This window comes from Homarus americanus, unplaced genomic scaffold (assembly GCF_018991925.1).
Source record: "Homarus americanus isolate GMGI-L3 unplaced genomic scaffold, GMGI_Hamer_2.0 scaffold56009, whole genome shotgun sequence".
NCBI lineage: Eukaryota > Metazoa > Arthropoda > Malacostraca > Decapoda > Nephropidae > Homarus > Homarus americanus.
Genome location: NW_024739542.1, coordinates 1,962,859 through 1,977,843, shown reverse-complemented (window position 1 = coordinate 1,977,843; position 14,985 = coordinate 1,962,859). Strand labels below are relative to the sequence as shown.

Here is a 14,985-nt window from a genome sequence, read left to right as displayed (position 1 = left end):
ATAAATGTGTGTGCATGTTTGTGTGTATGTTGTGTGTCAGCGCGTACGTGCAAATGTATATGATATGGGAATGTATATTTTTTGCTCATATGGCCAGTGAAAATTAACATCGACCCAAAAATTGAAAAAACAAATAAAACAGTGATTAAAAACATGTTAAGCAGTGAACACATCAATAACCTTAATAACAGTGATGATAAGATGTGTTTCGCAGCAAACTCCCCGGAAATAATGAGCTGATTTTATTTTTTTTGTAATAATTAGAAACTACTCTGTCCAATTATACCTAGAAACTGGACGTTTATCAATTGATATTATTAGAATTTATATTTTACGTTCGAAGGCTTTACAAACACACTCGCCTCTGAAGTTTGGAGTCCTAATTGAAAACGAAATATTTACAAATCGAAATCCAATTTGCTGGTCTCAAGATCTTGTATCCAGTTTAGAGAAGTCGGTTAAGGAGTGACTGGATGTTAGTTGACCGCAGGGAACACAACTATCATAGGCGTGGATGGAGGGGAGGTGATCTTATGATACTGATATGAAACAAGATTTGAAACAATGAAATACACTGAACCTCAAGAGCTAAAATGTGAACTATTGGGTATCAGCTAAAAATAGAAATTAACCAATGGACATCAGCTAAAATAAGGAATTAACCAATGGACATCAGCTAAAATAAGGAATTAACCAATGGACACCAGTTAAAATAAGGAATTAACCTATGGACATCAGCTAAAATAAGGAATTAACCAATGGACATCAGCTAAAATGAGGAATTAACCAATGGACACCAGCCAAAATAAGGAATTAACCAATGGGCAGCAGCTAAAATAAGGAAGGAATCAACATAACTATCAAAAGTGAGTACTATTGTCGTTTTCAGTTTGTTCAAGATTTAATATAACCGAATTAAAGTTTCCCAATACTAATGGGAAGGTGAGAGTCGTTCCCACTCCCTCCATCACTATCTTTCTTGTCCCTCCCTTCCCTCTTTCATCTTCCATCATCCCTCCCCATCTCATATAATTCTTCTTGTGTGTGCTCTTCTTTTGTCTTTATCTTGCTGCTTCTCCATCTCCTCCGCCTTCTTTTCTTTCATCTCCTCCCTAACACAAGATCAAAACTAACGACCAACACATTATCATTAAAACTTTGCCAACGTCCAGAGTCTCCAAAGCCCCTCAGTGATGAGCTCATGTAAGCTTAAGTCATGAACGTTCGCCTTCCATTTGCCTGCAGTGGCGCTCTCTTTTATGACTGACACGAACGCCTGAGTATAGTGAGGTGAACGCGCTTAGGAAAGGCACTTACCGGGTATCCTTTCACTCATTGTTTAATCATTCGGTGATTTTAGGTAACTCGTGAACAGAGGGAAGAGCGAAGGGCTAGCGGAGGTCCAGAGAGAGAGAAAGAGAGAGAGAGAGACAGAGACACTACTACTACTACCATATCATCAACAATACTATAAAGATAATAACCACCACCAATAAACTCCAACCACGACCACGTCAACACCAGCCACCATCCACCAACAACCATCAACAACCAACACCACCACAATCATCAACCATCACCACCACCACCTATGATTTATGACATCCCACCCTCCCATATTTTTCCCTAAGCATCTTTAACCCAATGGATAGTGTACACACTTCCAGACTCACACTTACCAATACAAGTCCTACATCTGTCCACTGTGTTACTATAGTCGATTACGTTTCAGAAGGAAAAAAAGTGAAAGGGGATAGACTGCCACTGTGTCTCTTTCTGTATGGATAGCTTTGTGTTGTGTGTGTTTTAACCCGTCAAACCATCTTCCTCTTCACCTCTTCTCACTCACCACCCGAAATCTCTCCTATCAGATAGTAATCACACCTCTCATACTAATCCACCAGTATACTAGTATAATCCTACTAATCAATCTTACTATCAGAAGCGTATTATCTCGCCTTTAGATCATCCAGTTAGAAACCAACTGAACTGCCTGGTGTGATGACGTGGTTGTTTTGTTGTCATCGCGTATTCATTTTATAAATTTCTTACACATGAGGATAGGTTACTAGTTCGTGTCCTTGTAGTAATAAGATATTGGTCCCGCTGCGTAACCCCACACAGACACAAACATCACCACCAACAACTTCGATATTGAGAGTACCATTAAAACATCACAAACAGTGGCACCATTAACGCCACAATTACCAGGAGCATGGTAAGGTGTAGTATGCGTGACATCACCTTTGGAAAGTACCTTTAATAATCAGATTATATATAAATAGGTAGTTATCTAAACGAATATAATGTAAAATACTGACTAAGGCGTTTTGTCTAGAGTAAATCAACTGTAGAGGGAAAGAGAGAAAATATTATAGAAAAACACAAACAAACAAAGCCACGCAACAGACATTTGTACAGAAAAGAGAAGCACAAATAGCCAGTCAAAGAGAGACAGACAGATACACTGTCCACCAAAACATTCATCTTTATACCAAACAAAGACGACTGGGAGATAAAACACAGCCACTGAGGTCGATAAAGATGTATTTCATTTACGACTTCTCATATCTTTGCCGAAAAACACCACCACTGCGTAAGACATATATACATTCCTTGTATAGTAGGGGAGATAGAGTGGATGTTTACTGAATGTTGAATGTTTACTATATACGTCTCTCTAAATACCATCACTCGTCACCTTCACTATCGGGTTCATAGATGATATGAATTTCTTATCATCTCTTATCTGATAGTAAGTTATAGAGTGAGGTCTGAGCACGGTCAGGTAGAACCAATAACTGTCTTTATTAATGATATAACACTGTCTTATCAGTGTGTATATATACTAGTCTGCTTCACACACACACACACACACACACCAGCCTGGTCGTCTTGTCTTAACTCCACCCAACAACGTCAGCTAGAGAAGGTACAGAAAAGAGCCTGCAGAATCATGCTCGGTGCAGAATACTCCGGCTGTCTTAAACGCTCGTCAGCTAGAGAAGGTACAGAAAAGGGCCTGCAGAATCATGCTCGGTGCAGAATACTCCGGCTACACCAACGCTCTCTCCACCCTGGAAATGCCATCCCTCAGTGACCTCCACCACCAAGCACTGGAAAGGTTTGGCAGTGGACTACTGCATCACCCTCGTCATCACCACCTCCTGCCACCTGCAGCCCCCCACCCAATTCGCGCAGTCCGCCACTACAACAAAATTCAGCCCATAAGAGCCCGCACCGATAGATATAAGAACAGCACCATCCCATCTATTGTTAAAATAATAAACAACTCCTGATTTATGTACTGTACAGCCCTGCAAATGTATTCAATGCATATTATATCATTATGTCTAAATCAAATGTAAGTCTGTATATTTTCAGCCACCGGCTGCAACTCTATTAATAAACAGTTTATTATTATTATTATTATTACACACACACACACACACACTCGCTTCACAGCCACCACACCACGAGTGAGCCACCCACACAATATCAATTCCATACTGTGGTTCACTGACAGTATAAACCAGTGAAAGAAATAACAACACAAGTGACTACATATATACATACATACATACATACATACATACATACGTACATTATGGTTGCCCCTCGTGTAACGAGGATGGACGGCCCTAGGGCCACCTAGGCGTGAATGTGTTTAAGGTGTAGACGCTGTCACCAACACAACAACCACACCCTACGTTAACGAGCTGCATGACCCAGTGTCAAGGAATAGTCCGAGAAGACCGGACAACTCGCCAACTGCACCGGATAACCATTACCTCGGAATACGATCCGCAAATCGATTAACATCCAGGTTCCCAATTACTGTTGGGTAGACAGAGGCAAATGACGTAAAGAAACTTGCCCATAGTTTCACCCTGCCCGGGGATCGAACAATTACATTACATTACACGGAACAAAAAAATAACAATTCAAATTTCTGACCATCAAATCAATTCAGGTGGATTTCTATTGAGTATAGCTTACGGAGGAGAGTAGACGAGAAGGTTGGGTGGAGATATCTTTTGACCTGATTATTGGGTGAACTGTTTGTTTAACCTTCCCGAGGAATCGGGTGTCATCGAGATAATTCGTTTAGGTTAATCTGGAATTTGTTAGGGAGTTTGATTATGAGTCTTTTGTGAGGTTAAGTGGTTATTTTGGTTTGGTGTGTGTGTGTGTGTGTGTGTGTGTGTGTGTGTGTGTGTGTGTGTGTGTGTGTGTGTGTGTGTGTATGTGGGAGTGTGTAATGTGTGAAGTGTACGAGTGTATGGAGTGTGAATGTGTGTGGGAGGGTCCGTCAGTACGTCTGTCTGGTTGCATAACAAAAATGGGAACGTGAATTGAGTGACAATGCTTACGTGTGCAAGAGCGTGTGTGTGTGCATAGTTATGTATGTATGTATGTATGTATGTATGTATGTATGTATGTATGTATGTATGTAATCCAAGGAGGCTATAACATGATCTATTAATGTGTGTGTCTTAAGTCCTTAGTATTATTTATTTGACCTTCAGTGTTCTGTTCCAACCATTCATCTGTCTCGTGTCTTACTCTGATTAATTATGTCTTTGTTTACTTTATAGAGATTACTTTTGTCTGTCTGCGTTTTTTGTCTGTCTGCACGAGCACACGAACAGAGGCAAAAGAGCCATTACTCTCTGGATGGAAATGACCTCAATCTCGGTTTAGAAATATTGGGAGGATTTTTACTTGAGATAGGAAGATTCCCGAAGGTGGAGAGAACGATGAGAGACGTTCTTATTTTCAAGCTCCGGTGGATGGTCGCGATGGCTCCAGTTTGGTAACTTTTTTTTCTGGAACATATTTATTCTCTGGTTTTTGTCTGTAGATTTTTATATAACTCAAATCCCTGTTGAGGAGGATTTAATTTGAAGCTTCTGAACGTTTATATATAATTATACCTAGGTGGCAGAAGCACATCACATGTATGATGTTCTAAGCGACTCCACTACATAATGTTACTATGAATAAACCTGCAGCATTTTTGTGTCCAGTACGTCGCTCAGAAATTCACATAAGAAACTCGGATAATACTTTTAACACGAGAGATATCTTTTAACGATGCTTCTTTATGTGGGAAACAAATAAGTGCTTTAAGAACCAATAAGCTCTAAAACAATGTAGCTGTTTTGTGATATTTAATTAATTGTATAATGTATAGCATAATTTATAACAAAGTTCAACTAGACATATAAATAAGAAAAAATGAAACACAGAAAATATGCAGTGTGCCTACCTACCTCTCAATCAACACACCTATACCTGTCTGGGTGCCGGTTATGTTAAACAGCTGACACGTTTGTTTACTTCAAGGTTCCCGAAATCGAAGATGACCTTCACACCCTTTTTCTGGCAGCAGCTTGTGATAATATTTATGCTGGGACGACCACACGACGTTGTCTTTTCCGTCACCACTTGGGAGGTATTTTCATCACATAGGAAAATATGTGTGATGCATGAGGTGTTAACACTCTCTGATGCAACTGTTGGTACTGACAATACACAGATAAGATAATAGACAATAACGTTCTAAGTCTCTCTTATTTTTTGTACAGTTCCGAGGGAAACAGTCTTGACGGAGTGAACGCTTAATTACTTATTCCAATATTTACGATTTTCTCCTCTAAACCCTTAACTTATATTAATAAATTTACATTACTTGGCGTCCGATGTGCCAGCAAGTTAAAGTCTTAATTCTAACATTTTACTTGATTTAATATCCGCGAATGCATGGAATTATAGTAAACATTTATAGGAAAATATCATCTCAGACGTCAATCCTCTCCTAACAGGTTCTCAGCTCACACGTCAATCCTCTCCTAACAGGTTCTCAGCTCTCATCACACCATAATAATTTTTCAGGTGAGAGACCACATACCTGCCTCCTCACTACACTTTTACTTTCGTTCTCAATATTGAAAATGCCAAGGGATTAAGTTTCTCCTTCGAAAATATTGACGAAATGTCGAGGAATCTTCAGACCAAATTTAGATGGTATATAAGCCGTGTAAAGTAGGAGCAATATTGAGGATTATTACATATTTGTCCTTCCCCTCCTTCACTTCCTGCCACTTCCTCCTCACTCTCCTTACTTCAACTCCCCCAGTTTCCTTCCTTCTCTCGCTCCTTGACACCTACTTTTCACTCTCTTTATCTCTCCTCTACACACCTTTTCCTTCCTTCCCTCTCTTCCTTTCCTCTTTCACTCCCTGACATCTACTTCCCACTCTCCTTACCTCTCTCCCACACGCCTTTTCCTTCCTTCCTTCCCTCTCTTCCTTCCCTCTCTCACTCCCTGACATCTACTCCCTCCTTCCTTCTTCACCACATGGTGGGCAAGAGACAAGCGTGATGGACATGTTTGTAAACAGATTTCCACGACCATCGCCAAACACAGCCTAGTGTTAGTTGTTGATGTTAATGTTGGTTATGGTGATGGCAGTGACGGCGATGGTAGTGTTGGATGGTGTTTGTAATGGTGATGTTGTGTGGTGGTGAAGGTAGTGGTGGAGGTGAAAGTGATGATAATGGTGGTGGTAGTGGTTGATGGTGAATATAATAATGGTGACGGTGGTAGTGATGATAGTGACGATAATGATATTGGTAGTAGTGATGATGATAGTGGTGATGATAGTTATAATTATTATGGTGGTGATGGGTGTTGTGTCTGTTATTGTTATTGCAGTTACTGACCGTTATTGTTAGTACTGTTCCTGCATCTGTTGTTATTACAGCCGGTGCAGCGAGAAGGCATGTGGAGGTCTTGAGCTATAAGTAGGACGGGTATCACTGTAAACAAACACTTGGGTGAGTGTTTGTGTGGGGCCGAGCGAGGTGGGTCGCGAGAGCTACTGAACGGCAGACGGAAGTGAGAGAGGGACCAGCTGTTGATGAGGAGAGAGAGAGAGAGAGAGAGAGAGAGAGAGAGAGAGAGAGAGAGAGAGAGAGAGAGAGAGAGAGAGAGAGAGAGAGAGAGTATTTAAATAACGATTGATTACTTTACTGCCGATTTCCTGCTAAACTAACTCACCTATGTTGCATCAGGTACAGTACTCTGAGGACTCCACAATCAGCTGTGTCGTTACTCAGGACACCACTGGCGCCTTTGATAGAGTTTCTATTAAGAGTTTTATATTTTCCCGAGTGATATTCTACAGCTTACCGAACAAAGGCACCGACTAGGGGGTGAGAAGAGTGACAATGGAAGTGGAAAAATTTAAGTTTTTTACAAGAGGAGAGAATTGTTGTTATGGAAGGGTGTACGGGGTAGGATACTGGGGTTCGGATGTGGGAAGATGGATGTTTGAATACGTGGTGATGAAGCGGGATGATGGAGTTTGAAGAGGCTTTAATTTTTTTCCTCAAATTTAGAGATATATATGAAAATACCAAACTCACTGGCAAAGGAAATGTGTCTCGTTATAAAAATACACAACAAATACGTGAACAAAAAAAGTTGTGTATACAGTTACTACTCTTAATGAAACTTCTACCCTCTGGAGATCAACAGCGGCCAGAAACATATAAATTACTCTCGTGATAAGAATGGAAATGAAGGAAGAAATAGACACATTTTTTTTCATTTTTGCCGCGAGTTATTTTTAATATTTTTTTTTAGAAATAAGTTCCACAAATACCCAACTTCGGTGTAATAACTGCAGCTTAATAGATCAAAACAGACACGCCGGACACAATTGGAATTATCTCTTAGAGTGGAAGAAGAAATCAAACGGCAACATATAAATTTTACATAAAAAGGTACTAATACTAACCTTTTTTTTAAAGTACGGAGAAAATACAAGTTACTACAGGAAGTGTCAAGTGAGGAGGTGGTCAGTGTTGACTTTATGTAACAAACCAACAACCCTTATGTAAGTGTCCACCTTAACAGTGAGTTCAGAAGGAGTTAACAGGATCATTTATGCTTCGTATTCATCATAACATTCTCTTAAGGTGATCTTTTTAAGCTCATTGTGTATGTGTATACTCGGGAAGGTATACATGGAAGTATTCCCACTATAGGATAATATAAAAACTCACATGACCTATATTCAAGCTAGGCTTACTTGATGCACTAAAAATAATATACTTGGATCACGCGCATCTACAGTGATTTACTTGCATATATATATATATATATATATATATATATATATATATATATATATATATATATATATATATATATATATATATATATATATATATATATATATATATATATATATATATATATATATACCAATTAATTCCCCTAGATGGTTCATTAAACTCTAACTCAGCTTGCAAACTCTTACTCTTCTTTTAATCTCCATCGGGCAAACTTTGAAAGACTGACGAAATTCCAGCCCCGAAAACAAGCGAATCTCTTCCAATATTGTTGGTTGGAGGCAGAAGGGCGCATAGGAGTTTCAGATATAAGATTCCAGGGTTAGATTTTTTTCTTCCAAGTGTGATAATTAACTACTGAATTATAAGGTTTTAAATCATTAGTTTATGACATCTCTCCTTGGCCTATTAAGAAAACCAGACAAGATGATACTACTACTACTACTACTACTACTACAACTACTACTACAACAAATAATAATAATAACAATAGTAATAATAATAATAAAGTAAAGAAGGATACAAGAGAATTAGGTATATATAAAGACTAATCGAAACAAAAGAAAAACACAAGGAAATTAAGAAGCAAACTAAAGATAAAATAAAAAACGAGATAAAAGAAGAGACGAAAAGTTTGAAGTTGACACAAACTTTCGAAAATATAATGAAAATAAGTTATCCTGAAAAGGTGCAAACAAAAACAGGGAAAAGTCAAGGAAAGGACTTAATATGACAGCTACTTAAGGAATAGATTTACACAACTTTTCCTACTCGTTTATCGGGAAATTAAAACAAAATACAAAGGGTCCTATGATAACATCTCAACATACACTACCAACCTGGGAATTAAAAAATACCAAAACATGTGTCATTGGTATTTTATTTACTTCAGTCGAGGGATGTAACCCTATCTCAATTCTCAAGGTTTCTCTTCCAGCTTAGTTTCTCTCCCAGCTTAGTTTCTCTCCCAGCTTAGTTTCTCGATTTTGTTTCTGCTTTCCTGTAACGGATGAAACACTGTTATTATTGGGCTTCTATTTTCTCAGTGGATGAATTGAACCGCGAGACGAGAGTGAATATAGGATGGTTGGAGTATAGGCTGGGAGAGTCTCGTTTTACCGCTATCCTATCACGACTAGATATCGATAAACAAATAATACGGGCACATACCCATCTGTTTCAAGTGCCACTAGTGTAGAAGTGCTATGATTGGTCTCCTAAAACTGCGGGAGTAGCGAGAGTGTAATAAAAATCTATTAGAAATGGGTGTTGACACGAGAAGGACCGAGCGGCGGCGCAGGTGACGGAGGCGGAAGAGGAGGATGGGGAGGAGAGGAGGTGGGCAAGGGTAAGGTAACTTTGGCTGAAATTCCCCCGAAGAGCATTTACCTAATAACAGTATTGAGTGTAACAACCATGCATAATTTTTTCCTATATTGTCCACAGGTACAGTACACTTTGACCATACCTTTAACAATTAGTTCTTGCTTATACACTCTAGGAAATAATAACTAATGATAGATATAAAAAAAAAAAAAAAAACTGGTGATTCTTTTATTGATTTTTTTTTTGTATTCTTAGTTTTCGCATGACGTCACATAATGCAACGCGATCCTCTGGCCGCCGCCTTGTTGTAGGTTTAGACTCACAACTGTCAACACCAACACGCCCAACTCGACGCGACTATTTACTGCTGCAGCTTCCCTTACAACATATTGCAATGTTATCCAGTAAGAAACCAGGCGGTGGTGATAAAGAAAACACACAGGGATATATTGACTCGTTAGACACATCATCACGCACAAGGTATTTGGAGAGATTGGAACTTATTGACTATGAAGACCCGGACAGAATTCCTACGTCAAGATGGTCGGTAAACACAGGTACTTTCCCACAGATACACTTGATGAACTCGGGGCATACAAGTCATTAGATGCCTATTACAACCTGTTGGTATTATAGGTAAGGGAGGTTGAGGTTCGAACATCTATATACTCGCTGCTATACCAACAATCCTCGTGAATGGTTAAAAAAAATGAAACTGAGAATATACTGTGGGGAAAAAAATGAAAGGGATTTGTGGAGACTATTTTGGGCTGTTGCCGATTGTGTAACACTGTAGGGAGTGGAGGGATATTTTTTGTGTGTGAATGGGATGGTGAGAATTGAAAAGGGTCAAGTTAAAAAGAGGAACAAATTTTAGATAAGTGAGAAAGATGTGAAACAGATAGAGAACAACTTAAGGAAGGTGTGGTACGGTTCTATGACAGGATATCACCAAAGGAAGGCAAGTGAAATAATAACAAAATGAATGATAAAACTGTACAGGCTATGAAAGACAGGGGTTATATCAGCGATGAATAAGACTCCTGAATAAAAGTCGAGGAGGTAAAGGACTGTTACAACTACAAACATGTCTGGCTGAGCCTTTACATGAGAGTTGTGACAAATACTGTACACATACAGGTATAAGCGAAATTAAGAAAAGCGAACCTGTGTTAATTAAAGAGAGTACCTGAAACATACTGGGAGAATAGACTGAGGATATTTATAGATCTGTAATATTTATGATAGAGTTGACAGAAATGCAGTGTAGGAAGTATAGTAAAAAAAAAAGATTGATTACCGTAGAGAGCGTGAAACATGTTTTGGTGTGTGTCGCAGAAAGCTGAATTAATTACCAATGAAATTAGTCATAGTCATGTATGTACAGTGTTACCCTGAGCGTTTATGAATTAATGGAGGGGTTAGTAGGAGAGATGAAAGCAGGAGTAATTGAGAAAGCAACAGGTTTGAATGATATAGATTTGGGGGCGGGTGACAAAATTAGCTGCCGTTTGCAAACGGCACCGCAATGGTAGATGAATCAGAAATGAAAATTGTAGAGTGTTACTGAGAATGATTAAAAGAGTGTATAGTGAAAAGTTAATAACGAATGGGAACAGAAATAAAATGATGGGAATAATAGAATATGGAGACAAATTTAAAAATAAACGTTAGCATCAACAGAGACAATGGAGAAAAGGAAGTGTTTCTGGTGTCTGACTTATAAACTGAGGGAAAATGTTCATACTTATATAAAGAACTGTATAGAAAGAAGTGTAAGAGCTGTATAACAATGCCAGATTTAAAAGGTGGATTCTGAATGCATGAGGAAGAAGATAAAATAAAATTTATCAGATTTGTGTATTTTAGAGCGATGTAGGCGATGAATTGAGCAGAAAGACATCGAGAAAAATACAATAAATAAAAGAGGAAATATAATATAGGGATGAACCCCCAAAAAGTTGATAGTCCTTTACTAAGGCAATAGGGACATGTTGAGATAATGAGAAACGGAAGAATGTTAAGAAGAATGTTAAATTCAGCAATGAGTGGCAGATGGGAGAGAAGAGGGCCAATAAGGAGTTAGGAGGATGGAGTGAGGAAAATACTGGATGTGAACGAGATAGTCCCAGGAAACAGCGGTGTGCGTGTGTGTGTGTGTGTGTGTGTGACAGGGTAACACAATACAGAGTGTTTTCTGGTAATGGGGTGTGTTGTTGATGGATGTTGCAAGGTTATACAAAGCGTTAAGCCAAGTGGGAATCTTATAGCCGTGTTTCCGAAGAGAAGCAACACAGTAGAACAGTTGTTTTACAGTAGTTTCAGAGATTGGATGACAGCGAATGATGGGAGATTCTGTGTTGGCAATTGATTTCGGAGACCCTGAGCCAAGTCAGAAGGATTCACACACACACACACACACACACACACACACACACACACACACACACACACACACACACACACACACACACACACACGGCCTGGGGAAAAGATGAACGTCTCACTTTTTCATCTTTCTGTCGCTAACGTTTCGGTTATGGCAGTAAACATCATCAGAACAATCTAAACAGAATATTCAGACAAACGAAACACCTGTATGTATTAATAAAAAATACGATGAAAATGAATAAAAAAATAACCTGACTTTATTTAAATGTTAACCAGAGAGAAGTTGGACGTATATGAATAAACATTATCAAAATATTATTCCCTTGGTACGAAATTCTTGAATCTAAAAAAATTCCTTGTATAGTTTTTATTAGAGAGTTAGTAGGGACATATATATAATGTGGATAGAAGGAGATGGATAACAACGAAAAGATAAAGAAAGATAGACAAGAAAGTATAAAAAATAAGGATACACCAGAGGGCATTCACCACTATGAGCAGCTGAGAGGTATGTGAATTTTTTCTGGACTTATGACCGCGAGGGAAGGGGGACGAAAATTCCTGTATCTTGGATTTTCTGTTTACAAGTATAAGGCTTCTATTTATGTGTGTGTGTGTGTGTGTGTGTGTGTGTGTGTGTGTGTGTGTTTTGGTATCTGTATGTGAGTGTTGGTGTTAGTAGACACACACAAACTCACTTGTGCACACGTATACTGTATATACCCCTACAACTACAACTTTAACTACTACACACGCACACAAGCACGCACGCGCACAAAAAACTCTTAAACACAACATTACATTCACTTATGACAGTTAATAAATCACCAATTTAGTGCTATTAGTCTCCACTCCAATACAAACAACCATTAATACACTCCCCTCCTCCTCTTCTTCCACCTCTTCCTCCTCCTCCTCCTCCTCCTCTTCTTCCTTCTCTTCCTCCTCCTCCTCCTCCTTATCTCATTCTTCTTCTTCCTCCTCCTCCTCCTCCTCTCACGTTGGCCGTCAGTGAGGCTACACATATATTCTATTGATATAAACGCCTCCAGTTTCCGTCCCACACAGTCATCCTCAACACCGGACCAAGACTTCTGAACAACACTCATTTACGCAGGTGATTCCTGTTAATTTCTCTGTATTAACTATATGTCCTATAAAAAAAAATACATCATACTGGTTTTACAATGCATCACACATCCAGAAATACTAACCTTACCAAATTAACATGGCCTCAATCAGTGGTCGTTGAAGAGGCCATCAGACCAAAGGGTGTATACATTTTTTTTTGCTGACTGTACGTACTTTGCAATCAAGTATTCATGTCCAGTGTTTGTGTCGTGAAGAGTTGTTGTTATTATTGATGTGTTGTGTTATTATTCTTAGTTTTTTTTATGGATTCTTTAGATGTTTTTTTTTTGTTTAGACCTAAGAATTGTGACTTTTCTCTCTCATAACTTCATTATTGCATATTTATTGTGGATTATTATTTTTTTCCAATATAAATCATGTTTCTTTTTTAACTAAGACAATTATCTGTTATTAATGTTAACTCACATGTTTTATTAATTGAGTTTAGTTTTGTGAAGTAAAAAATATTAGAGTTTAACAATGGGAAGAAAATTTCAGGATTATGATCGATCAATATTAAAAGAAGCGTTTAGGAGCGTATTGAAATATATATATATATATATATATATATATATATATATATATATATATATATATATATATATATATATATATATATATATATATATATATATATATATATATATATATATATATATAATTTTGGCGACTATATTAAAAGCAACTCAACTCATTACGAATTTTATCTTCATACCGCTAACACTTATATATATTCATCACTAAGATTGTCTTCCCAACACTAAAAATTTTCTCTTATTAACAAATTATTTAGTCTTCACATTTGTAACAATTTTCTCTTCACGCGAGGAGATGGATTTTTTATATTTTTTTTGTGAAATGGTAATACGATTAAGAAAATTTGGGTCGGGATAAAATGGCAACTTTCTCAGTAACACAATGCTAAATATTTTGGATAGTGATATGACAAAGTTGATCCGTTAAAATAATGTTTTCAGGAAGTAAAAAAAGAAAGATCGAAATATTTATGGTGGAATGAGAAATAAAAAACATATACACAATTATTTTATGCTTTTTTTTTTGTCAGAGTTTGGGCAAAAAATTCTGACTGTAGGATTACCAACACTGAAATGTATTTGTTTTTAAATTGCATTTTTTATAAACTTATTTTGATTTCCTGCGGTCATGGAATTGCAATAGATGAAGGTATAAAATAATCAAATATGTAATGTTATGATACTATTGTTTGTTGTTATAGTGAGGAGAAACATAATAATAAAAAGTAGTAATAGTTAAAAAATAAATATTGAAAGAAAACGCTGAGGAAGCAGAACAGTATTGAAGTTGACAAGATGACAGCTAAATTATATTATATAAGAGAAAAATACAGACAGCGCAGTGACAGTAAGGAAGCGAACGTTATGAGAGAGAGAGAGAGAGAGCGCGTAAAGCCTGAACCAGACAAAAACATCTCTTTTTACAAAGCATTAAAGTTGTGTTTACACCTTCCTAGCACAGAGCCCTCCTTTGTTAGCTCTCTCCTCTTTTGGAGTTTTGGGTTGGGAAATCTTGCGAGACGTGTGAGCAGGAATAAAGCCAAGACCATAAAACATTTTCATCAACAAGACGTAATAACTTAAATAATAATAATCATTGAACATAACATCGCTCAAAGACTGACATTCCTGACACCTCTTGCACGATATTAAAGGATAGTTATCATCCTCGAACAGTTCATGTTTTACAATTTTTATAGAATGTAACTTCATGAATATTCCCGTCCTCCTCCTCCCCCCAAAAAAAGATAGATAAATATATTCTTTGACTCTCTTCATATATTAAGGCATCTCACAAGGGGTGTCTCAGGATACACTACACAAACGCTTCATAATCTATCACTGTGAGTCCTTGTTGATGCATGTTGATTAGTAGTGGTTGGGGGGCTAGAGGGATGAGGTGGAGGGATAGGGGGAAGAAAGTGGGAAAAGTAGGCTGAGGGAAGGGACAAAGAAA

General features: G+C 37.8%; 1 protein-coding gene across 1 annotated transcript in view; it reads left to right on the top strand.

The window, feature by feature from the left end:
- Window positions 1-314: 314 nt before the first annotated feature.
- LOC121874852 (RYamide receptor-like) overlaps window positions 315-14,985 on the top strand; it is a 129,392-nt gene continuing 114,721 nt past the window's right edge. Inside the window, exon 1 of the mRNA XM_042379138.1 lies at window positions 315-866. The gene's annotated coding sequence lies outside the window, so the exon portion shown is untranslated. The remainder of the gene's footprint in view (window positions 867-14,985) is intronic.